The sequence below is a fragment of the Chenopodium album genome, chromosome 24 (genome assembly GCF_948465745.1).
Source record: "Chenopodium album chromosome 24, dcCheAlbu1.1, whole genome shotgun sequence".
Taxonomy (NCBI): Eukaryota; Viridiplantae; Streptophyta; class Magnoliopsida; order Caryophyllales; family Amaranthaceae; genus Chenopodium; species Chenopodium album.
This window is the reverse complement of record NC_137857.1, coordinates 24,770,371-24,794,325: the sequence shown is the minus strand read 5'-3', so window position 1 is coordinate 24,794,325 and position 23,955 is coordinate 24,770,371. Positions and strand designations below refer to the sequence as shown.

The 23,955-nt window shown below is 34.0% G+C and overlaps 1 pseudogene across 2 annotated transcripts; it reads left to right on the top strand.

The window, feature by feature from the left end:
- Window positions 1-4,152: 4,152 nt before the first annotated feature.
- Window positions 4,153-19,613, top strand: LOC145611460 (transcription factor TCP2 pseudogene; annotated as a pseudogene). 2 transcript variants are annotated; one of them, XR_014106385.1, is made up of 4 exons: window positions 4,153-4,444; window positions 4,578-4,632; window positions 5,477-7,383; window positions 19,391-19,613. The product of XR_014106385.1 is annotated as a transcription factor TCP2 pseudogene, transcript variant X2 (transcript). The 2 variants fall into 2 exon arrangements; XR_014106384.1 differs by having other exon boundaries at window positions 4,154-4,444; window positions 19,381-19,613.
- The last annotated feature ends 4,342 nt before the right edge of the window (window positions 19,614-23,955 follow it).

Here is a 23,955-nt window from a genome sequence, read left to right as displayed (position 1 = left end):
CTATCCTTACTTCTTTTATTTCCTTTCTTCTTCTTCTTCTGACTTCTCCATTTTCGTTCGCTTCTCACGCCCCTCCATCTTCATTCTCTTTTTCTTCTTCATTTTTTTCAGAGTTGTAGTTTTGGTGTACGTATTTTCGTCGACAAACAAATTATGGTGTTTGGATTTCTTCAACAAACGAGTCATGGTTTTTCATGGTCAAATTCGACCTTAAAAATTCCAGATCTGGAGTTTTCTTGGTCAAATTTGACCATATAAACCTAAAGAGGAAGATATATTATGAAAGGTATGTTTATTTTTCTGAAAATTTTGTTTATTTTCGAATTTTTTGGTTGAAATTCGTTTTCCATTCGAATTTCCATGTTTGTTTGATTTTGTTATCGATTTTTAATTGCTTTTCTGTTCGAATTCCTTTGATTTTGGTTTTATTTTGAGTTTTTCATAATTTTGTTCGAATTTGTTCGAATTTCATAGATTTTTTGTTTGATTTTTTTTGTCAAATTTGTTGTTTGAATTGTGGGTTTAATTGTTGTGGGTTTAATTTTTTTTGGGTATAATTATTGGGCGATTTTTTTATTTAATTTTTGTTCGTTTTTTGGTTTAATTTTTGTGCATTTTTGGGCGATTTTTTTTATTTAATTTTTGTTCGATTTTTTTTATATAATTTTTGTGCATTTTATTTGCTCGAATTTGTTCTTTATGTGTTCGAATTTCATAGATTGTTTGATGATGTTTTATTTCATTTTTGTTTGCTTTTTGTTCAAAATTATGTAGGTGATTTTTTTTTCTTTTTCTGTTTTTCTGGGTTAAAGGTGGGTAGGTGGTGGTGAGTATTGGTTGTTGAAGGTGGGCGAAGGTGATGGTGGGTATGAGGGTGGCGGAGGCGGGTAGTGGTTGTTTAAGAAGGGTAGTGGTGGTGCGTGGTTTGGGTGGATCTGGGTTAAGGGTGGGTGGGTGGGTCTTTTTCTTTTTTTTTTTGTTTTTTTTAATGCTTTTAGCGACGGCTTATGGCAGTCGCTAAATTCAATATTTGCGATCGTTTCATAAGGCGGTCGCAATTTTTAATATTCGCGACCGTTTTTTTAACAGTCGTTGAAAATAGGTAAAACGGCGTTAAAAATTTGGGACCGCCAAACGGTCGTAATATTTTTTTCGGACCATGATAATAACGATCGCCATGTTGTGACAGTTGACGGTCGCAATTATGTATTGCGACTGTTTTCACTATTTTTTGCGACCGTTTGCGCCGGTCGTAATTTGGCCAATTTTTAGTAGTGATAAGGAACCCTAAAAAGGATAAAAACTCTAAAGAGACTGCCGCGACATGGCACAAAATCTCGTGACACGGAGAAACTTGTGTGACGCGGGAAATAATTAAGTTGCGGGATACAAAACGCGTGAAGGGTTTACGCGGAGAGGACACGGAGCAATCCCGTGTCACAGTACTGGCACTGTGTCACGGGAGAACATGTCGTCGCGCGACACAGTTTGTCGTTACGCGGTAGACTCTGTTTCCCTTTTTCCGTCGAAATACATTTTTCCCTTATTACATTCAGCCTTTTTAAGTGTCGCTTCATAATTTTGGGCTATTACAGGTTTATTATTTATTAATTGGGTTAAAATAACAAATAATGTGAAATGAATAAAAAGGTTTGGGCCAAAAATAAAAATTGAACTATGCTTTGACTAAACATTAGGACTGATCCGTTGACTATTTTATGAACGAACTGAATTTGATTGAATATGAAATTTAAGCACTCTCGAGATTAAATACTCAACTTGATCAATAATGGAGATGAAAGGTTGTTCATCATCGGGTTTGGTTTCGGGGAGACATTTTTAGGTGTACGTCTACATATGGCAACGGATGTTGATGTTGATGATGATAATAGTATAGGAGTGCGTTTTGATTATATAAAAATCTAAAAGAAAAAGTAAAAAGATTGAAGGGGACAAGTGGAAATGCGATAAGTGAGTTTGATAGGTTCTTAAATGATCAATTAGGGCCGAAGGAGGAAGAACAAGATACACTGACTTGGTGGGGGTAAGAATGGTGAGCGTTATCCGATTCATAATTGCATGGCACGTGACATACTAGTCATCCCATTGTCGACCGTTGCATCGGAATATGCTTTTAGTACGGGAGGTCGTACTCTAGATCCATTTCGAAGTTCTTTAACTCCTAAGGTAATGCGTCTTTATCTTTTTTATTTTATGAAATCAAGTTTTATTGTGTCTAAATATGACTTTGTTTATACATATTTATGTAATACTTTTGTATTGTAGATGGTTCAAGGTTATTTTGCACAGTGCACAAGATTGGCTTAGAGCTAAGGGAGTGCCAATTGTTGATGTTGAAGAAAATTTGAAAGATGAGGAAATGGAGAAAGGTAGACGATGAAGTTGTTTTCGTGGAGTTATGAGTGTGAATTAAGCAATCAAAGGGAAAGCAACTTGTCAAAATTCAAGTTGTCTTTGGATAATTTATGTATTTATAGTATTTGAGACTTAGAGACTTTATGTAATTTTATGAATTATTTGTTATATTTGAGACTTAGAGATTTTATGTAATTTATGTAGTTTTAATGATTGATAATTTCAGATTTTATGTAATCAATTAAATTATGCAATAGGTAACAGGTCCATAAACAAGTCCATATGAAAGTCTACAAGTTATTTATTAAAAAAAAAACACACAATACAGGTCTGTTGAGGTCCAAACCTGGTCCGCACCTGATTGTTCAGGTCTGGACCTTACCCAGACATGTAGAATCAAGTCCGGTCCTCAAAATTTGCTGATTCAAGTCCCGGTTCCAACAGGTCCAGTCTAGATCTGGTCCGATTTTGGACCGGTGTACAACCTTGATTGTAGTATGTTATGTATTGATTTTAAAACTATACAAATAACAAACAACTTTAATTTACACATATTGGTTAAATTCGTGTATCACATGGCACTAACCTAGTATAAGTTCTAAATAAATTGAGATTTTTAATTTGATACACTTTTGTAGAACCTATTGTAAATTTGTAATACACACTTAGGGTATGTTTTGATTTACTAAAATGAACTGAAATGATTGGAACTGGACTAAACTAAATTGAACTGAATTGAACTAAGCAAAATAAAACTGAAATGAATTGTGTATGAGAAAAGAAAGGAACTGTAATTAAGCTAAAGAGAACATGCCCTTAGTATGTATAAGTGAATCAATTGTAATTTAAAAATAATTTGTTTAATATATTTTCCTTGATTACATAGGAAACATTCCATTTATAAAAAAACAAATTACACTATCTAGTGACCTAAATACTCGTATATTTGAATGATACTAGTCAATGATATTCTAATTTGGTAAATGTATGGTAAACATTTTGTTTAAAAAAGTGGAGAGAAAGAACACTACCAAGAAGTGACAAGTAAAAAATTTGGTAAATGTATGTTATTGATTGAATGTAAAAAGCAGTTATTTTATTTTATTTTATTTTATTTATTTACTAGATTAAATCCCGTGCAATGCACGGTTTTCAAATAATTATAATGACAATAAATTTTATCCAAAAAGTATAACTCAGTATTAAACTGTATGAAATATATTTCTTCAAAAAAAAAAAAAAAAGTATGAATTATATTGTTTCAAAAAAAATTATGATATATATGTGAAAGAAAATAATTAAATATGTTAAGAAGTTATAATGGGCAATGTGATATTTAAAAAAGTTTTTGTAGATTTTGTACAAATCAAAAGTCAAAATTTAGATAAAAACATAATAAAAAGGTCTTTTTTAGTACTACGTAAGTTATTTGGAAGGAAAACTCTTTACGTTATATTGCCAAGTGTCTCTCCAAGTTCGCCTTTTTTTTTTTTTTTTTTTTTGAATATAATGTAATTGATTTATTATTATTTATTTAAAGTAAAAGTCAAAATTTCCAAAAAAAAAAAAAAAAGAAAAAACAAAAACGTGAGAGTGTTGTTTAAAAACATCGTACTAAATATTTTGCCATCTTATTTTACCATCACTAATTATCTACTCGTAATTTCTATTGTTACAATTAAAACAATAATACAAGGGGCAAAATGGGAAAGAAAAGGAGAGATATTTAAGGGGTAGAAACGGCGAAGTGTCGTCTGTCCTTTCCCGATAAGACCGGTGGTTGCTCAAATGGGGGAAAGCTTAGGGCATTGATCCTCTCGAGCACATACACAAAAACACAACTTCTCTTTCTCTCTCCTCTTCCTTCATTTTTCGTACTGTTCACTCATTTTCCGGCAACTCATTTTATTCATTATAATAAATAATATAGATAATTTTATATTTTAATTCTCCCGACACAACAACAACAACATTCAAATTTCAAACCCTACTTCTTCCCCTTTCTTCATTTTCCTTATTACAACTGAATTAACTGATTTCTCTTCACATTAATGCTTTATTTATTTTGGTAATTTATATTTCATATCTTTCCGGATTTTTTAGTGTTTAATTTTAATTACAAAATTCCCATTTATATAAAAATTTAATTAAGATCTTATTTTTAATATTCTAAATTATTTCTTAAAATTTTTGTTCAACAGGTTAGAAACAGCAGAAGTTGTAGATCCAAGAACCTGAGAGCTAGTAATTACTCAGGTAAACTAAGAGCTTTTATTAATGCCTTCATCGTCGTCGTCGTCTTGAAAACAACCCTTAATCAATTTAAATACAAATATTTACAGCTAATTTATGCGAAGCTAATATGAGCAATTATCATAATTCATAACCATCTATTTAAATTTTAACCATAATGTGATGATCAAAGGTTATTGTTAATATTGTTGTTTAGGTTAGAGAGAGAAAGAGAGAAAAAATAGGCTTTTGGAGTAAAATAGCTTTTTCGAGAGCATAAAAAAGTCTTGGTTTTAGGTATGTGCTTAACTATAAACAATTTCAGATCTCAACTTACAACTCACTAGCTATTGTACTAACTTAGCTATCTACCTATGTCTAAACTAAAATTAACTTCATAGCTTATTACACTCTCTTTAGTACTACTTGTACTACTGCAATTTTAATTAATATAAGTATCTGATGCTTCTTTTTATACTCTCATTTCCATTCTTTTTATTAAGAAATTGTATGTATAATATTAATACTTGTACATTTTCTCTTTTAAGAAATTAATTTTTATCGCGTTAAACAAAAATAATAATTTTACATTTTGAAATAATGATGACATACAATACCGAGTGCGGTTAATGGTTATTGTGTGTAGTTGATGAAGTGATTCAGATTGTTTTAAATTTTGATGATTAATTATTTATCACTGCACAAAAATAAAAAAGAGTTTGCTTTAAAGAGACAAGAGGCTGCTTACTGTAGCAGTGTTCAGCAGCAGTACATACTGAATTCTGAATTGTGATTAAAGCATTTTTTTTATTTTTTTATTTTTTTTGCTCTATGTATTTATTTTATTTTCTATTTTTCTTTGTTGCAGGAAAAGCCACAATAACTCTGAAACATCGTCATCAATGCATAAGAGATAGGACATACTAATAACAGCCTCACCACCCTCAAAAATCTAAAGAAAAAAAAAAGAGAGAAAAAAGACTGAAATATTTATTTTCTTTTATTTGTTTTACTTTTATTACTCACACTTCTGACAGCTGGGAGGAAAAGAGGCAAGTAGGAAGGAGGAGCAAAAGAGAGAAAAAAAAAGCTGATATTTATTTGTGGTTATTATGAAAGTGGGATGGTATGGAGGTGGACGAGATTCAGAGTTCACAGCAAGCTTGCAAGTACTCTAGGGTAAATTCTAATGGTAGAATTGATACGTCAAAGATAGGAGGGGGAGGTAGTGGTGTGCACGACAACGCCAGCCGAGGTGGGGATGAAGTAGAGGAGACGGACCTCCGCCGGGCTATCGTGCCCACCACCAGTACCTCCACCAACCCCGCTGCTGTCACGGGAAACGGCAGCAGCGGAGGGGTAGGAGGGGATATGCAAGTGGGGAGTAGTAACAGGTTTGGGAGGCAGTGGCAGCCTTCATCTAGGATAATTAGGGTTTCGAGGGCGAGTGGAGGGAAAGACCGTCATAGTAAGGTGTTGACGGCGAAAGGGCCGAGAGATCGTCGTGTTCGTCTGTCTGTTACTACTGCAATCCAGTTCTATGATCTGCAAGACAGGTTGGGGTATGACCAGCCGAGTAAAGCGGTTGAGTGGCTGATTAAAGCGGCTGCTGAAGCTATCAATGAGCTTCCGTCTTTAAATACTAGTAGTTTTCCGCCGGAGACACCGAGGCAGTTGAGTGATGAGCGTAAGCCTCTTTTAAATGGTGTAGATTCGGCCGATGTGGAGTTAGATGGTGACCCTGGTTATGGTCAGAACCAGCAGCAAATTAGTACAAAATCAGGTTGTTGTAGCAACAATTCTGAAACAAGTAAAGGATCTGGTCTGTCACTGTGTCGGTCTGAGAACCGAGTTAAAGCAAGGGAACGAGCGAGGGAGAGGAGGACGGCGAAGGATAAGGAAAGAGATGGTGAACCAACACGGGTTAGTGTTGCTTCCCATCAACACCATCAGAATGTAAGCTCAATACCTCAAACATCGTCTTTCACTCAATTGTTAACGGCGGGTATGAGCAATCTGAATGAGAGTAACAATGGAGCTGCAGCGAGCTCAAGCCCTTCACCTCATCACCATGTAGATTCGGAAGTAGATTTGTTTCACAAACAATCAAGAGGAGGAGGAGGCAATAACAACAATCAGTGGTTATCAACAGCAAGTACAACTTCTATGGCAGATTACTTTGGGACTGGACTCATGAGTCTATCCTCGTCTCGAGCAGGTCAGATCCAAATGGGAAACAATACATCATCACTCCCCCAAGTGATGACCATTTCATCCTTCGGGGGGTCGGAAAATCAGCATCAGTCACACCATGATCAGCTTTACCACCACCAGCATCAGAACCAGCACCAGCAGCAGCATTTCCCCTTCATGTCAGACCAACAACACCTAATACAAGTCGCAAACGCAGCGGCCTCAGCCGGAGCGAGTGGGGGAGGAAATGACTATAACTTAAACTTCAGCATTTCCTCTTCTTCTACTCCTACTCCCAGCTTAGCCGCTGGTTTCAATAATAGGGGGACCCTTCAGTCCAATTCTCCGTCTCTGTTGCCTTACCTCCAAAGGTTTTCTACTACAGACGGATCAAGCTTGCCCTTCTTCCTTAGCAATGCAACAGTCTCTTCCGCGTCACCAACAATTATCGAAAACCACCACCACCACCACCAGCAGTTTCAGCCACCAGGGTTGCAGCTCTATTACAGTGACGGAAACCGGCAATCAGACCAGAAGGGGAAAGGAAAGAACTGAAAGTTTTTCTCAAATCATATTCAGTTTGTAAGTTCTACCCTTCCTTAACCTTTTTAAAAATTTAACTTAATTTCTTACTGTTCTTCGTTTCTGTAAATTTTAACCTGTTTGATTGATAGTCTTTTGCTAAACTTTACAATTGTGGGCCATTTTTTAATTTTCTTAGTATGATATGATGCTTCAAAAGTTGCTTGTTGCATTATTACTTTTTGGATTGACGTGTTATAAATTCATGGTACTGTGAAAATAAAGGCTTAGCTTTCTTGGTAATCATTAAAATATAAATAAACCTTCTTGTTATTTGGTAATGTATAATTGTTGTTGTATTCTATCAAAGTATAAATGCTTATTGTTATACTATATAGTTTGTCCTATATGATTTATATGCTTGGATTTTGGAGATTAGGATTCGACTGGTTGTCTGGAATTTTATATTTGTGTTGCTGAATTGTTGTCCTAGAATAAGATTGGAAGTAAACAGGTGTTGATAATCCACCTTGTGACCCAATAAACCTTTACAGAGAATTGCACAGAAGATATGGGGTTTGAGTAGTATTGGATTTAGAAACCCAATGATCATATGCTCCCCAATTAAACTCTTGTCTGAAATACCCAATATGTTTGCAATGTATGTTTGTAATTCATTGGCAACCACCATGTTTTAGTCATTGGTTGGTAGACCATCTAGACATGTTATATCAAGTGCTCCGATAGGATTCTGAATGCGTTAATTAATTATAGTGTTTAGATTGGCTTTCACCTTGAATAAGATTTTGAATGGATTAATTAATTATAGTGTTTGGTTCGGTTTTCACCTTGGATAGGATTCTGAATGTGTTAATTAATTATAGAGTGTTCGGATAGACTTTCGCCTTTTAAAGTAATGTTATATATTCTATAACGGATTAAAATATTCTCTATCAACACTAGTAGCACCTATTACTCTAATATAGTTTAAAAAGTGATAATTTTTTTTCTACCCAGTCCACATAAGTGATGCATTAAGAAGGTTTTTCCCAATTTTTAGATTAGAATTTCCCAGTCCAATTGTTGAATAGATTAGAATTTTAGTGTACAATTGAACGGCATTATCAAAATAATTCATACATATATCGGTATATGCCTATCTTGTAAAACTTGTGTGTCGCGTGAACTACTAATCTGAAGAACGTGCTTTTCTTACAAGAATTCACCTAATTCTATTTTGTGTCAAAGATGTACTACCATCTACTCTTAGTTGAACGGTTGAACCCAAAACATCTTTTCTTGAATTATTTTTCCTTCAAATTATTACTTTAATGTACTCCCTAGAAGACTAGAACCCATTTAAATTTGATGTCTAGTTATAGTCTTTTTTCTAGGTCCTAATAAAAGACATGACTTCGGTTCCCACAAACATTAAAATTATAAAAAAACTAACTTAGCCTTAGCCTTTACTTGAGAAGATTTTTTTTATAATCCAAAATTGTCCAAAAAAACTTTGTTTTGATTTTTTTTTTTTAAAAAAATTGGTTTTAATAATTTTAGCTTTGAACCATTTACTTTAAATAATTACAATTTTTGATTATTGTAGAATAATCTCAACTTTGAGGTTTTTTTTTTTTATCAACAGGTCGAATGACCGGTGATGTGAATAAAATGCTACCATTTTTTTTTTGTTAAAATGTCACTTGCGCAATTTAATTGGTGAAAATAAAAAACTGAACCCCTCCCAGCCCCCATCCTCCCGTAAAGCCCAACCCCTTCCTCTTCCCATGTCGAAAAACCTAACCTCTACTCGAAACTCCCTTCTCGTCCTTCCCCCTCTTGGAATTTGCCTAGAGCCCTCCTCCCCAACCCCCAAAACCTCCCCCTCCCTTCCTCCTTAAAATGCCCCCCTCCCCTGGAATGGTCGATTTTAAGGGTTAGTGGGGGGGGGGGGGGGCAAGGAAGGGAGGGGGGAGGTTTCGTGGGTGGGGGATGAGGATTTTGGCATTTTTCGAGTGGGGGAAACCGGGAAAGGGCCGGACGGACATTTTTGGGTAAGGGTGGGTTTTCGATGGGGTAAGGTTTGATTTTATGATTAGGTTGGGCTTCTGGTTTTGTTAGGGCTGGACACGTATCATGAACTTGTTATAATAGGTTGTTGACCGATCATAGGCATGTTAGAAGAAAACACCCCCAATGAGATTGGTCCATCCTAATTGAAATTGGGTTTATTTAAAGTATATGGTCCAACGTTGGGATTATTAAAACCAATTTTTTTTCTTTTTTAATTTATTTTATGTTAACATATGTAAATGTAGTCATCAATGTATTTAACTTTCAAATTTTTTTTAGCATTTTAAAATATGTAATGTAATAATATAATTTCTTGCAACAATGCTAATTTGAAAATTTTCACATTTATCACAGCAATCTTAGAAGTATACACTGTTAGTTGCTCCTTTCGAAAATGAATAAATGTCATGTGTTACTTCTAATACAGAGTACTAATTACTTTCCGTCATATTTTGTTATTTTTACCTCTCTCACTCCATCATTCTAATTCTAAATCTTGTTCATTTCACTCTCTATCTTGATCACTTGTTAAAAATAAAAACAAAAGAAAAAAGCAATTTCTCTCAACTTCTCTCTTTCATGTCACTCTTGTCCTTTTAGAACATATAAATAAATCACTCACTTGCTTTACAATATCAAGTTATAAAAATAAGTTTTAATAAAACTCTGTGTAGTTGAAGTGATGAATTCATATTGTAAAAAAGGAAGTATAAATTTACTCTTACCCAACCACCGTTTTTACTTTTCTTAAAATTTACAATATTTCATTTATTTATTATTATTATGGCAATTAATTAAGAATAGATGAAATATTATTTTACATATCCTTGTTTTATATAAATGGACACACGGAAATTTGTGTGTGTGAATATATCAGGCTCGACTCTCTGTTTTTTCTTTTCAGATGGAAGGGTTCTTTTTTTTTTTTTTTTTTTTTTTTTAATAGAATTGTAGCTTTTAAAAAAAAATTAAAAGACAAAGTTAAAAGGGTATTTTGGGAAAGTGAAACTTATCACCTAAAACCCCCTTTCACTTTATATATAGGATATGTTTTAAAAGTTATGGTCAAAAGACTTGCGACTATTTTGAGTGAAATAGTTAATATGTAACTTTTTTTAAAAAAAAAAAAAAAAAAAAAAAATAGAGTTCCCTTATAGAGTGAATAGTAAGGACAAAAAGCAAGGATTAGCTGTAAGACTATGTTTTATTCACTTTATCTGATCGAGGATCTTAATATTTGCTATGGATCTTATTATTTGCTTCAAATCACATCGGAAAAATAAATTTCATGTAAGATAAAAAAAAAAAAAAATTGTTATACTCTATGGTTTTTTGTGCGCTTTTTTATCTTTAAAAATCTATAATTCCATAATGAATAATTTATAAAAATTAAATACGTAGTATTTGTACTAGTATGAATCTACTAAGATCTCACTTTGATTTTATTTTATTTTTTTTTAAATTTTTTATTTATGAATTAGTGTACATACAAGTTCAAATTTTAGACTAATGAAGCTATTAGATCAAGTTACATTAGAAAAAAAATGTGTTAAAAAAAAAAGTACAAATCAAACTAGGTAGGAGTAGACTACATGTTCACAGTCTCCACAATGGTAGATCACTTAGATCTCAATTTGATGAATTGTATATATCATTGTTGTAAGTCTAAAAAATCTTCATGTTTACTCTAATTTGCATGTAAAAATAGGTCGTTTTTGTGTTGGTAACTAAAAACTCTTTTGTTTATTCATAAGAGATTGTCGTTCATTTGGCATATAATCAAGTTCCTAACAACATGAGAGGTTCAAGCATATACGAGTAGATAATATATCTTAATTCTTGACCCTTGGTTATGTTAATAATTTGACAAATTGCCATAACTTAGCTCTTGTAGAGAAGATTATAAAAATTACCGATATTAAGTTATGTGGAGAATCGAGGTGTTATTATGCTTTGAACTTATACTGATGAGGTGTATGATAGGTCACATGTTAGTGGTTAAAACTAAGGGAATGTGTATGATAGGTCACAGGTTTAAATCTTCTAGTCCAATGTATATTTATAATGCTTAAAAGTGCCTTGAACTTACATATAACTAATTGGCATATGTATGGTTGTTATTACTCATGAGTGGATGGCACTGACATATGAGCACTTACTGAATCCGGATTAGCCTAAAGGATTAAACGGGTGGAACAAAAAAAATAAAGGCTATCAATCCTCAAACTTTACTTATATACTCGTGTAACATAATTCTAAATGCCTTTATTGTAGGCTCTTCTTCATCCCCTTGTCACTTCAGCTTTTATTCTCTCTTTCTTTTTATTCAAACAGTTGTTTCTTTTCTCTTTTGCTGTACTAAGTTTTGTCATCTTGGGTATAACCTTGTTTCCATACTTCTTCTGTATTATATTGCCCTTAGAATCTCACTATCTTTTTAAGGTTTTACCCACAATTGACCAACTAGTAACCTTCAGTCAGCCACTACCAATTCCATCAAACTATACTGTTGAATAACAAGTGTGGTGTCATTTCCATGTCCTTTGTTTGTTAACTTTGATAGATTAAAGTTACTTTATCTTGATTACCTTAGCTTGTTTAGCTGTTCATTTGAGCTTGTGGTTCTCCAATTTTCTCAAGGTTTTTTCTGGGGCCTCCATTAGGCTTTATAGTACTTGATTCCTCTACCTTCTTCCCCACCATTTCTCTTTGTTTGAAGTTCTTTTTAATAATAGTCTAATAAATCATGTGTGAGTGAGACTTGTCTTATGAATGTAGTCATGAGATGACAATTCGTCGTAACAAATAAGGCGAATATAAGAATATTGGATGAGTTTAAAATATACATCAAAAGCGTTCCTTTGATTTTTAAAGTACATATTAACACGACATGTGAAACTGTGTTATAAAGATTTCGTGTTTTTTGTTTTTTTTTTTTTAGATTGCACCTTGTCTCAGGAGCAACAATTTCGTGTTTTTTGTTTTTTTTGGATAGCACCTTGCCATAGAAGCAACATTTAGTTGGTGTATTGTTATTCTGTTAGTAACCTTTTGCAAGTGCTTAGGAATTATGATGCTTACATGCGGTCACTGGACTTATGCCTGGAAGGCTGGAAACCTCTTCTTTACATGAAGAATATTTTTGAGCTCATAAATATTTTCCCTTAGTGATCTCTAAATAAAATTTTATTAGCCATATACTTCCTCCGTTGTTTTTTACTTGACCTGTTTCTTTTATCAAGCTTGTCAATGCAAAACTTAACGACCAATAACTTTAATTCCTCATAAGTTAAATTATAAAAATTATATATTATGATAGTACTTATTGTTATGAATTTAACAAGATCCACATGAACATGTTTTTACTTACATGTAATTCACAAAAGATGGTCAAAGGAAGGATGATGAATAGTGTAAAAGTCAAAGCGTGCGGGTCAAGTAAAAAAGAATTGAGGAAGTAACAAATTATCAATTATGAGCGTGCTCTTAATTAAAATACTAGAGGAGCTTAGGATCATAGATTCATGATTATAGCAGTTGACACGGCGTTTTAAGATTCGAATTATGGATATAAAATTAGAAACTAGTTGAGTTATCGACGAAACTAACCCAACTCGAACTGACTACCTTATAATCCGAAATGACTCAATTAAGATTTTGATCTGTACGTACACAATTATTATTTTATCATATAATCATTGCAAAGAAATCTATAGTTGAAATCAAATTTATAATATTGGATTTTTTGCCATATGACATAAGAGTGGTACCAAATTAAGATGAAGACCCTTAATATGCCATATATGGAATTGATAAGGACTTTCAAAGGTCTAATGAGTTATTAAATTATTGGACCACTGATTGCTATCTCTTATATAAGTATATGTTTCTGTAATGTGACCCAATGCAATTTGAATGTGTCAAAATCATTGGCAATTAGGAAATCAACCAAAGCAAAGTAGTTGACAAGTATTTTATTGAGTATATCAGTATATGAAAGAAGTAATAAGTTAGGACTTGGGAGTAGTTTAACCACATAGATACTTTTAAATGGAGACATCAAACACGTAACATAAGTTTGAATAAGATGATATGTTTTGATAGTTATTATTCTTATCTAATTACTAGTGGACCATATCCCTTTAGGATAGTGAAGTATTTGTCTTTCATTTTAGGAATGATACTAGATCAGACCCTATCTCTAATGAATAGTGATATATTGTCTTGTCACTATCTATTTTAATTTTGTCTTTTTGTGGTGTTCATAATTGAATGTTTTCATTTGATCTGATATGATCTGATTTGAGTTTAAAATTCTGATTGATGATATGTAGATTTTCTAATCTAATCTAATCTTATCTAATTTAGTATACAAGTTTGACAACACTTGAACTTTATTTCTAAGGTAATCTTTAAGAAAAGTATTATATGAAATGTTAAATTTGTATTAATGTGTTCTTAAAGTTTTTTAAATTTTAATTTTTTTTAATTGATAAACAAAGCGAATTATAAAAATGATGTGATGTGATCTAATCTAATTTGATATGGTTTGATGTAAATATATAATTTTGAAATAAGCAATATAGGAAAAGTTGAACCATATACCTAATCTCAATTAGAAAAAGATCTCTTTGACACCAATAGAACCATGAGTATTAACATGATGTGGAAAAAATAGAATTACAGTATATACACCACATGCAATTACAAAAAAATACTAAACCTTTGAATTTTGAACCATCTGTATTTACAAAAAATTATTATAAGTAATTGTTGGAAAATATTTCTAAATCAAATTTTTACTTTTATTTGATCCTATTCTACTTTTGTTTTATTAATTTATCAACCTTTTTCCTACAATAATGCCCTGTTTTCTTCACCTTTAAAAAATAATATTAAGTAAAAATAATTTCAGTTTACTAAAAATAATTTCAGTTTAGTAATATTAATTTTAGTTCAGTAAAAATAAGTTCAGTTTAGTAAAATTTAGTTTTTAGTTTTCTTAAAAAAGAATTATTATAGAAAATCAGTAAAATAACTTCACTTCATCAAAAATAATTTCAGTTTTGTAAAATTAATTTAAGTTCAGTAAAAATAATTTAAGTTCAGTAAAGATAATTTCAATTCAGTAAAAATAATTTTAATTCAGTAAAATTAAGGTGAAGAGAACGGAGCCTAACCCTCACTTTTACTTAGTCTCCCTTTGATGATTATAATAATTCAGCTGAACTACTAATAAGCCTCATTATTAATTTTCCTAAAGATGCAAATTTAATAAATGTAACTAAAAGGATCTGGATAGGAAAAAAAATTGCTAAATGCTTACCATTGTTCAGGTTGGTGATACTAGTAAGATACTCGAAGTAATCAATTCCTTGATATGTTATTTAGCATTATTATTTTGAGATTAAGACTTTGATTGTTGTTGTTGTTGTTTTGGTCATAAAGACCCATGTTATTATGCATATCGCGGATGCCATCTATAGCTTATCATTATTAGTCATTTCTTTGTAATATTGAATAAAATGGAATTAAATGGTGAGCTAGAATTTGTGAAAGGATTGCATTATTTATCTCATGTGTCAAGTTCATTTGTCTAATATAGTGGAAATCTGGTATCCAATGTCATTTAAATCTGCTTATTAATGTCAAAGTTAGGAAAAGCTGAAGTTGATTGATGTTTTTACTTGACAAAAGTAGATGGTAGTTGTTATCATAAGCTAATTAAGTGTTAATTATTGGCATCCACTCTTGCAATGTTGAAATTTCAAATGGGATATGTGATGTGATGAGGTCTATGTGCTTCCTTTATGTATCAAGATTATATCTATTCTCTAGGATTATATCTATCCTTAGTAAATTTTGTCATTAGAAAAATCGCCAAAGATAGAAGACTCTTGGTATAGATTTTGATGTGCATCTTAGAAGACTAGTAAACTTTGCTCGTGTTAAGTTGTAATTAATTGATTGAATTGTCATCATATATGGTGCTAAACTAATCTTCAATTCTAATTGGTGTCAGAAAAAGGCATTTCATCACTAAGTTGGTTACTAAAGACTCACAATTACTACCAACAGAGTTAGATTGTTGTCATTGATGTCACGTAATACTTGAGGTTGAGATCGATCTTTCCACCTTGACTAATAACTTCTGCACTATCTTAAAAGACGGCCAAAATAAATATTTGATTGTCTTATTGATCACCAAGATTAACTAGGAGTGTAGCTAGGGAAGGGGCAAAGACCTCATTTATGTTGAGGAAGCAAAATCTGATAATAAATAGCACAATACCACTTTGTTTGAAGCCTCATTCTCTATACACGAGTTTTAGAGGTCAATTACTAGTAGTCCATTTTGCTGAAATTTGTTCAATCAATCAATCAATCAATCAATCAAAGCCTTAATCCCAAAAGTGGGGTCGGCTAACATGAACCAAATTTGATTATTCCGTGTAGTCATCAACATAAATCTTTCTCCTCCATCCCTTACGATCCAAAACTTCATCCTCACGTAAATCCATGCACTTCATATCCTTCCTCACTCCTTCCAACCAAGTCATCTTTGGTCTCCCTCTTCCTCGTTTAATCCCTCCATGGTCCCACTCTTCCACTCTTCGCACCGGTGCACCCTCGGGTCTCCGTCTTACATGTCCAAACCAACGCAGACGATTTTCCCTTAATTTATCTACAATGTCCGCCACACCTACTTTCTTGCGAATAACCTCATTTCTGATTCTATCTCTTAAAGTGTTTCCACACATCCACCTTAACATGCGCATTTCCGTAACCTCCATCTTTTTAATATGCTCTTTCTTAGAAGCCCAACATTCTGTACCATAGAGCAACACTGGTCTTATGGCAGTCCTGTAGAATTTTCCCTTCAACTTTAAGGGAATGCTGCGGTCGCATAACACTCCCGTGGCCGCTCTCCATTTAAGCCACCCTGACTTAATCCTGTGGGTCACGTCTTGATCAATGTCACCATTCTTCTGGATGATCGACCCTAGGTACTTAAAACATTCACTCATGGTCAAATCCTTTCCATCCAAACTCACCACTTCATTGCTTGTCCCCCTCTGAGTGCCAAAACGACATACCAAATATTCAGTCTTACTCCGACTTAGCTTAAACCCTCTAGATTCCAACCTTTGCCTCCATTGCTCCAACTTGACATTAACCCCATCCTTAGTCTCATCCACCAAAACGATATCATCTGCGAACAGCATACACCATGGAACCTCATCTTGAATTGGTCTAGTTAATTCATCTAGAACCGTTGCAAAAAGAAAAGGGCTTAATGCAGACCCTTGATGCAATCCGATTGTAATAGGGAAATCTTTTGTCAACCCTCCGCATGTCCTCACATTTGTTGACACATCCCGATACATATCCTTAACTAGGTCTACATACCTTCGTGGGATACCTTTCTTCAACATTGCCCACCAAAGTATCTCTCTTGGCACCTTGTCATATGCCTTCTCTAAATCAATAAAGACCATATGAAGATCTTTCTTCTTTACCCTATAAAACTCCATCATTTGTCTTATCAAATGGATTGCCTCCATAGTAGATCTCCCAGGCATAAAACCAAATTGGTTATCTGAAATGCTTGTGCATGCCCTCAACCTTTGTTCAATCACCCTTTCCCACAACTTCATAGTATGGCTCATAAGCTTAATTCCTCGATAGTTAGAACAATCTTGAGCGTCTCCTTTGTTTTTATAAACCGGGACCAAGGTGCTCTTCCTCCAATCTTGTGGGATCCTTGTAGCCGTCCATATCTTGTTGAAAAGGTTTGTTAACCAATCAATACCAATCTTACCCAAACACCTCCACACCTCTATCGGTACCCCATCAGGGCCAACCGCCTTCTTAGGTTTCATCTTCCTCAGTGCAATCTCCACCTCTACTCTCCTAATCCTTCGCACATACTCCATGTTGATTTCTTCATCACTCATAGAGGTATCTCCTATCACAACTCCATTACTTCCATTAAATAATTCATCGAAGTACCCCTTCCACCTGTCCTTGATGCCCTCCTCTTGCACTAGGACCATTTGGTTCTTATCTTTGACACACTTCACCATGCCAATATCCTTCCTTGCCTCTTGTCTTCTCTTTGCCATCTTATAAATGATCCTTTCTCCCTCCTTGGAATCAAGCTTTTCATAAACCTCCTGATATGCCTTTTCTTTTGCTTGGCGAACAGCTGCCTTTGCCTTGCTCTTAGCCTCCTTATACGCTGCAAAGGTTTCATCACTCCTACATTTTCCTAAGGCTTGATAGCATTCCCTTTTTTGCTTAATTACTGCTTTCACCTCTTCATTCCACCACGAAGTATCTCTCTGTACCGAAGTTCTTCCCCTTACTTCCCCTAAGACCTCTTTGGCCACTCTTAGGAAACAGTTCTTCATTCGTAACCAAGTCATGTCCGGATCCACCTCTCCATCCCAATCCGCTTCTTCAATTACCTTTTCTGTAAAAACCTTAGCTTTTGCATCCCTTAGGGTCCACCATCTTATCCTTGGTTCTTCTTGTCTAACTTTTTTCTTCGCCTTCTCTTTCAGACGAATAGTCATTACCAATAGCCGGTGTTGGGTGACCACACTCTCCCCTGGGATAACCTTACAGTTTATGCAACTTTGTCTATCTATGCTCCTTGTGAGCAGGAAGTCTATTTGAGTTGCATTTGCTCCATTCCGAAAAGTTATCAAGTGTGAATCCCTCTTCTTAAACCAAGTATTAGCCAAAATTAAATCATATGATTGGGCAAAATCCATAATAGCTTCACCACCGGCGTCCCTCTGCCCATACCCAAAGCCTCCATGGACACTCTCATAGCCATCTCGGCTCGCCCCAACGTGCCCATTTAGATCCCCTCCAATATATAACTTCTCTGAGTGGTGGACACCCTGCACCACCTCGTCTAGGTCCTCCCAAAATTGTCGTTTCTCTTCTGCATCTAAACCCACTTGGGGAGCATAAGCACTGATAACATTCACAATCTCCTTGCCACATAGCAACTTCAGCCTTATCAACCTATCGTTCTTCCGATAGACCTCGATCACCTCTTTTGCCAACCTCTCATCGAGAACCACACCAACTCCGTTCCTAGCTCCACCATTCCTTGTTCTGTGGCTCGTTTCTTGCCCAACATACCATACCTTATACCCCAAAACCAAGCCTCGAGCTCCTTCTCCTGTCCATCTTGTCTCTTGGAGGCACATGATGTTCACGCGTCGTCTTTTCATTACTTCTACCAATTCTGCTGATTTTCCCGTAAGAGACCCCACATTCCAAGAACCAATCCGCAAACTAAATTCTTTTCTCCCACGCTCCCTCCTGATCCCAACTCCAAGCCCTTGATTATTTGACACCACAATTGGGCAATATGGCGCGTCGCTTCTGGGCGACGACCTAGCAACCCTTACATACTTATCACTGCACCCGGGTCTGGGAAGTGCAGCGCGTCGCTCAGTAGGGAACGCCCCAATGGCACGCCCTTGCTCATTTGACACCACACTCGGGCAATGTGGCGCGTCGCTTCTGGGCGACGACCTAGCAACCCTTGCATACTTATCACTACACCCGGGTCTAGGAAGTGCAGCGCGTCGCTGAGTAGGGAACGCCCCCACGAAAATATCTGTTTGGCTCATGTCATGGGATGTGACGAAGTTTTATACTGGCTGTCACTGGCCTACCGTAACCCTCCTCCTTTATCCAGGCTTGGGACTGGCAGCGGGAAACCCACTGGCGGGAAACCCACTGGCGGAGTTAACATGAATGACATAACCTAGTGAACATTGACTTGTTATAAGCAATGAAGTTTCTTAGATAGTTTCTGCAATATGATTGGATTAAAGTTTGAATCTAGTCTATGTAATTTTAGCATTTTCATTCTGTTTTCGCTACATGTCATTCATATATAGCGCTATGTAAATGTGTTTTACTTTGGTTGATACTAAAATAGTGTTGCTTGTGAAGTTTTGTGCAGGTAGACATTGATGGAGCAACGTAAATAGAAGCCCCTGAGTCCCTCAAGAGAATGCAGATTATACCTGTTGATGTTCTCTACTTGTGAATTCAATGCTTCTGATTTTGTTTGGATTCTTACTTTTAAAATTTTCCCAATTTGTAGTCAATGTAATTTGATTCACATTGATGTAGTTGAATTTGTTAATTTATGCGAAAGCAAAGTCGTGTGTTTTGATCTACAACGTACAATTTGTTAATCGTTAGTGGTAATTATGATTCTTGGTTTTCTATAATCATGAAATTACAGGGCTAGAGTTCAAGATAGCTAGCAAACTCTGTTTCTTTACTGATTGACAGGAAGGCAGCAAACTCCCAACCAGGAAGGCAGCAAACTACTATTCTTTCCTGATTGGTGGCTTGCCGGCTGCCATCCCGGCTTCTCTTGTCGTCTGCGAGCCAGTTTTAAAATGCCCAAGAGCTGACTATAAGACATTCAAGAGCCTATTTGCAGAAGCTTGCACTACTATTCAGCTCAACTTGGTTTGTTATGTAAGTTTAGTCTTCTCTTTCTCATAATTGGTTTTAAGATTTAGTTTGTGCTAGTTTGTTTGAGTTAGGTAGTTTGTGTTGGTTTGTTCTCATTTCTGTTAGTGATTCTTATTCACAACAGTAATCTGAATTTTAAGAGCATCTCCAACAAGATCACCCCAACCTTTTTGGAGACCATGTGCAAGTATCCTGTATGAGGTTACGAAAAAATTTGGACTCAAGGCTGTTGCACAGGATACACCAGGTAAGGATCAGCCTTTACAGCTAGTCTGTGTCCCAATGATTAGCTACAATGACTAGCATTTTCTTAATTAGCTTTTAAATTTAATTTTATTACTCCCTTGTTTCATAATGTCACACGTTTCAATTTATTTTTTATATATTCATTCATATATCAACTTTGATCATTGTTTCTAGTAAGGGATCATCAATAGCCTGATCTACTAGCCTAATTTAGCCTGGCTCGGAAAACGTTTAGATTTGAGCAAGCCTAAAAACACATTTTTAGTTAAAACTCAAACCCAACTTGAAAAAAGCCTATATAGCTTGCTTTAGCCTTATAAGCCCGATGCTTTTTTGCAGGTTTAAATATGATATTTCATACTCTAGCCTGGCCGTATCTTGATCACCTCTAGAACTACTCCTTGCGTCTTTTTAAGTGTCCCACTTTTCAAAAACAATCGTTATTTTAAGTACCCTATCATCAAAGTTAGCAACCCCACTCTTATTATATACTCCCTCTGTCCCTTATTTATAGTCCCTTATTATGAACAAATTTAAGTTCTAAAATGATAGTCCCATTTGTTTTTTTTTCAAGTACTATTGATATCAATTTTTTTACCAAAAACAATCGTTATTTTAACTTAAGTGCCCTATTATCAAATTTAGAAACCCACTCACATTATATACTCCATTCGTCCCTTATTGATTGTCCATTATGACCAATTATAAGTCCCAAAATGATAGTCTTATTTGTCTTTTTTCAAGTACCATTGATATCAATTTTTTACCAAAATTCCCTCCAATTTACAATAATTTTTGTGCAAATTTAACTTTGCCATGTAAATTTGACTTTTCCATGTACTTTTATTACTTTTTTCTCTACTTTTTTGCATACCAAAAATTTACTTTTTCGAATGACTTTTATTACTTTATTATGTTTATTAATTCCCGTAAAAATCGCCCGTAAGGGACTATGAATAAGGGACGGAGTGAGTATTATTTACCTCTCTTCTTTATGAACCTACCATCATTTTGTAATATTTTCGTCTCTCACATTATATCCAGTGATCATCATTTATATAAATTTTTCTTTTTGAAAGAATCCTCATTTATATTTCACTCTCTTACTTTTACAAATTTTAAAATTCCTAACTATACCCACTTTTTTTGGTTCCCTCTAAGAGTTCTCCGTTGGGAGGGTTTTTCTAGCATTCATTGCTAGATTTTCTCTACTTTTTTTTTTTTACAGTTTTCCTTCAATCTTCTACTTATCTCTCTTTCTCTTCCATCTCTTTTCTTCTGGTCTCTATCGTAAATTTTTGTAGGGTCTTCCATCGGTGTTTTTGCCAGTGGTAAGTAGAGCTGGCAATCTTGACCCAGACCCGATGACCCGACCCGAATGACCCGACTCATGACCCAAAATCGATCCGAAACCGGTGACCCGAAATTGACCCTGAAACCGAATCAACTCGACCCGACCCATACCCGACCCGAGGTAGAATTGACCCGAAACCTGAAATGACCCGACTCGAGACAACCCGACCCGAAATTGACCCGAGACCCGAAGTTGACCCGACCTTTAACTTGAATTAATTGACCCAAACTGAGATGTGTTAATAGACCAAACAACATCTTACATAACTACATTGACTTTCATATAATAGCAAAAAAAAAAAAAAAAAAATGGTCAAACTGAGATGTGTGAATAGTGGAAAATGTTAAATTGTTGCGATTAATCTGAGACGGAGGGAATATAAGGTTGATACAAAGAAACTATTACAACAGTGACAATGATAGTAAGAGTATTAAAACTAAGATCAATAGGAGAGTGAGGTATAACTCAATTAGTTAGAGCATCCCTATTAGTTTCAGGAGATCCTGAAATTGATTCTCAATCTAAATACTAACAAAAAAAACAAGGTCAATAAAAGTCAAACAACTACTATATTCCATGAAAAAAGTAGCCTTAATAAATATAGTGAGTTTTTCGTCAAAACATATATATATATATATATATATATATACATATATATATATATACATATATATATATATACATATATACACATATATATATATATATACACATATATATATATATATACACATATATATATATATATATACACATATATATATATATATACACATATATATATATATATATACACATATATATATATATATATATATATATATATATATCGATTATCAGTCGACTTGAAATCAACCCGAAACCTGAAATGAGCCGACCCAACCCGAACTTGACCCAATAACCTTTTGACCCGAACTTTGATGGACCCGAAATGCCATTTTCCAGGTCTAGTGGTAAGCCCCAAAAAACTTTTTAATTGCTTTCAATAAAGGATCACATCTTTATGATGGAGTTTATTTTATTAGCTTTAATTTATTTGTTTGTTCGTCTGTCAAATTAGATTGAAGATTTAGGGTTTCACAATCTCCAAAAGTGTCTAGAAGACCATATGAGTTTTTTCACCCAAAAATTATTCATATGTGGATCTCAAGCCGAATTTGTGCTAACTCACAGATTGTATTGCTTCGGATGAATTTTTTTTTTAAAGGCGATCGTTGATCGAATCTGCGATGTAACTAGTTATAAGGTGAATTATATTTGTATTGGAATTTTAGATTTTTTCGGAATTGTTTGTAAGTGCCGTTTGGCTACCTTTCATTATAGAAATCCTATTCTTCTTGTAAAATAAAAAAAAATAAAAAAAATAAAAAAATAAAATATACCCACTTATATATTATTTTACTATCTTGCCTAAAATGGCACACACATTGCCATATGACGTACATTTAAAGAAATGGAGGGAGTATTAAAAATAAATTTCATTATCAAATACTTTGTACATTGTTATATACTCCGTCCATGTTTTTTTAAGTGTTACAATTTGACCGTTACGTAGTTTTAGACAATTTGATTGACTCGAATAAAATAAGAGGTAGGTGGGGTAGTTGGAGCATTTAAAAAGAGTAAAAAATTGATAGTGGGGTTAATAGTTTATTGAAAGTAATGAATGTGAGATGAAAGATATAATAAATAAAAAAGTAGTAGTGGATTTGGGTGGGAACCATGAGAGGAGAGAGATGTAATATTTTAATGTAGCTTTTAACTAAAAAAGAAAGTGTAACACTTATCAAAACACGAATGGAGTAGAATTTACTATCTCATAATAATTGACATAGTCAATCTCTACACACATGCCGACAGTAGCGAAGCCAGGATTTTGGATCAAGGGGGACAAATTTTAAATGTTTATAATTGGACAAAAATTTTAAGACAAAAATTATTGCTCGCATAATTTGTTTTATACCGAGTATATATTTAAATCGCATATGACAATTATTCCTATATGCATGACAAAAGAGGAGTTAATATGAGTTTCATGGCATATTAACAAAATTATCCAACAAAAGAATAGATGTTTGTTTGTAAATCCTAATTCTAGGTTATGTGATCCAATAATTGGTAAGTATGAATCAATCACCCTATCATAAAATCAAATAGTAAATGTGTTTTTGGGAACAAATTAATGATAGGTATGAGGGGTTGTTGTATTACCTATGAAAAAAAAAAAAAATTACGAATAACTAATTAATCAAATTATTATAATGTAATCTATATTAATGAAATTTAAAATTTAGTCTCAAAGAATTAATTTGTGGTAATCTATTATATATATGTGAACTACAAACTAGTGAACTACAGACTATTTAATACAGTACTTTATTATTTATTTTTTTTGGAAAAAAACCTTATACTAAAACTTTATATGAACTATATTGGGA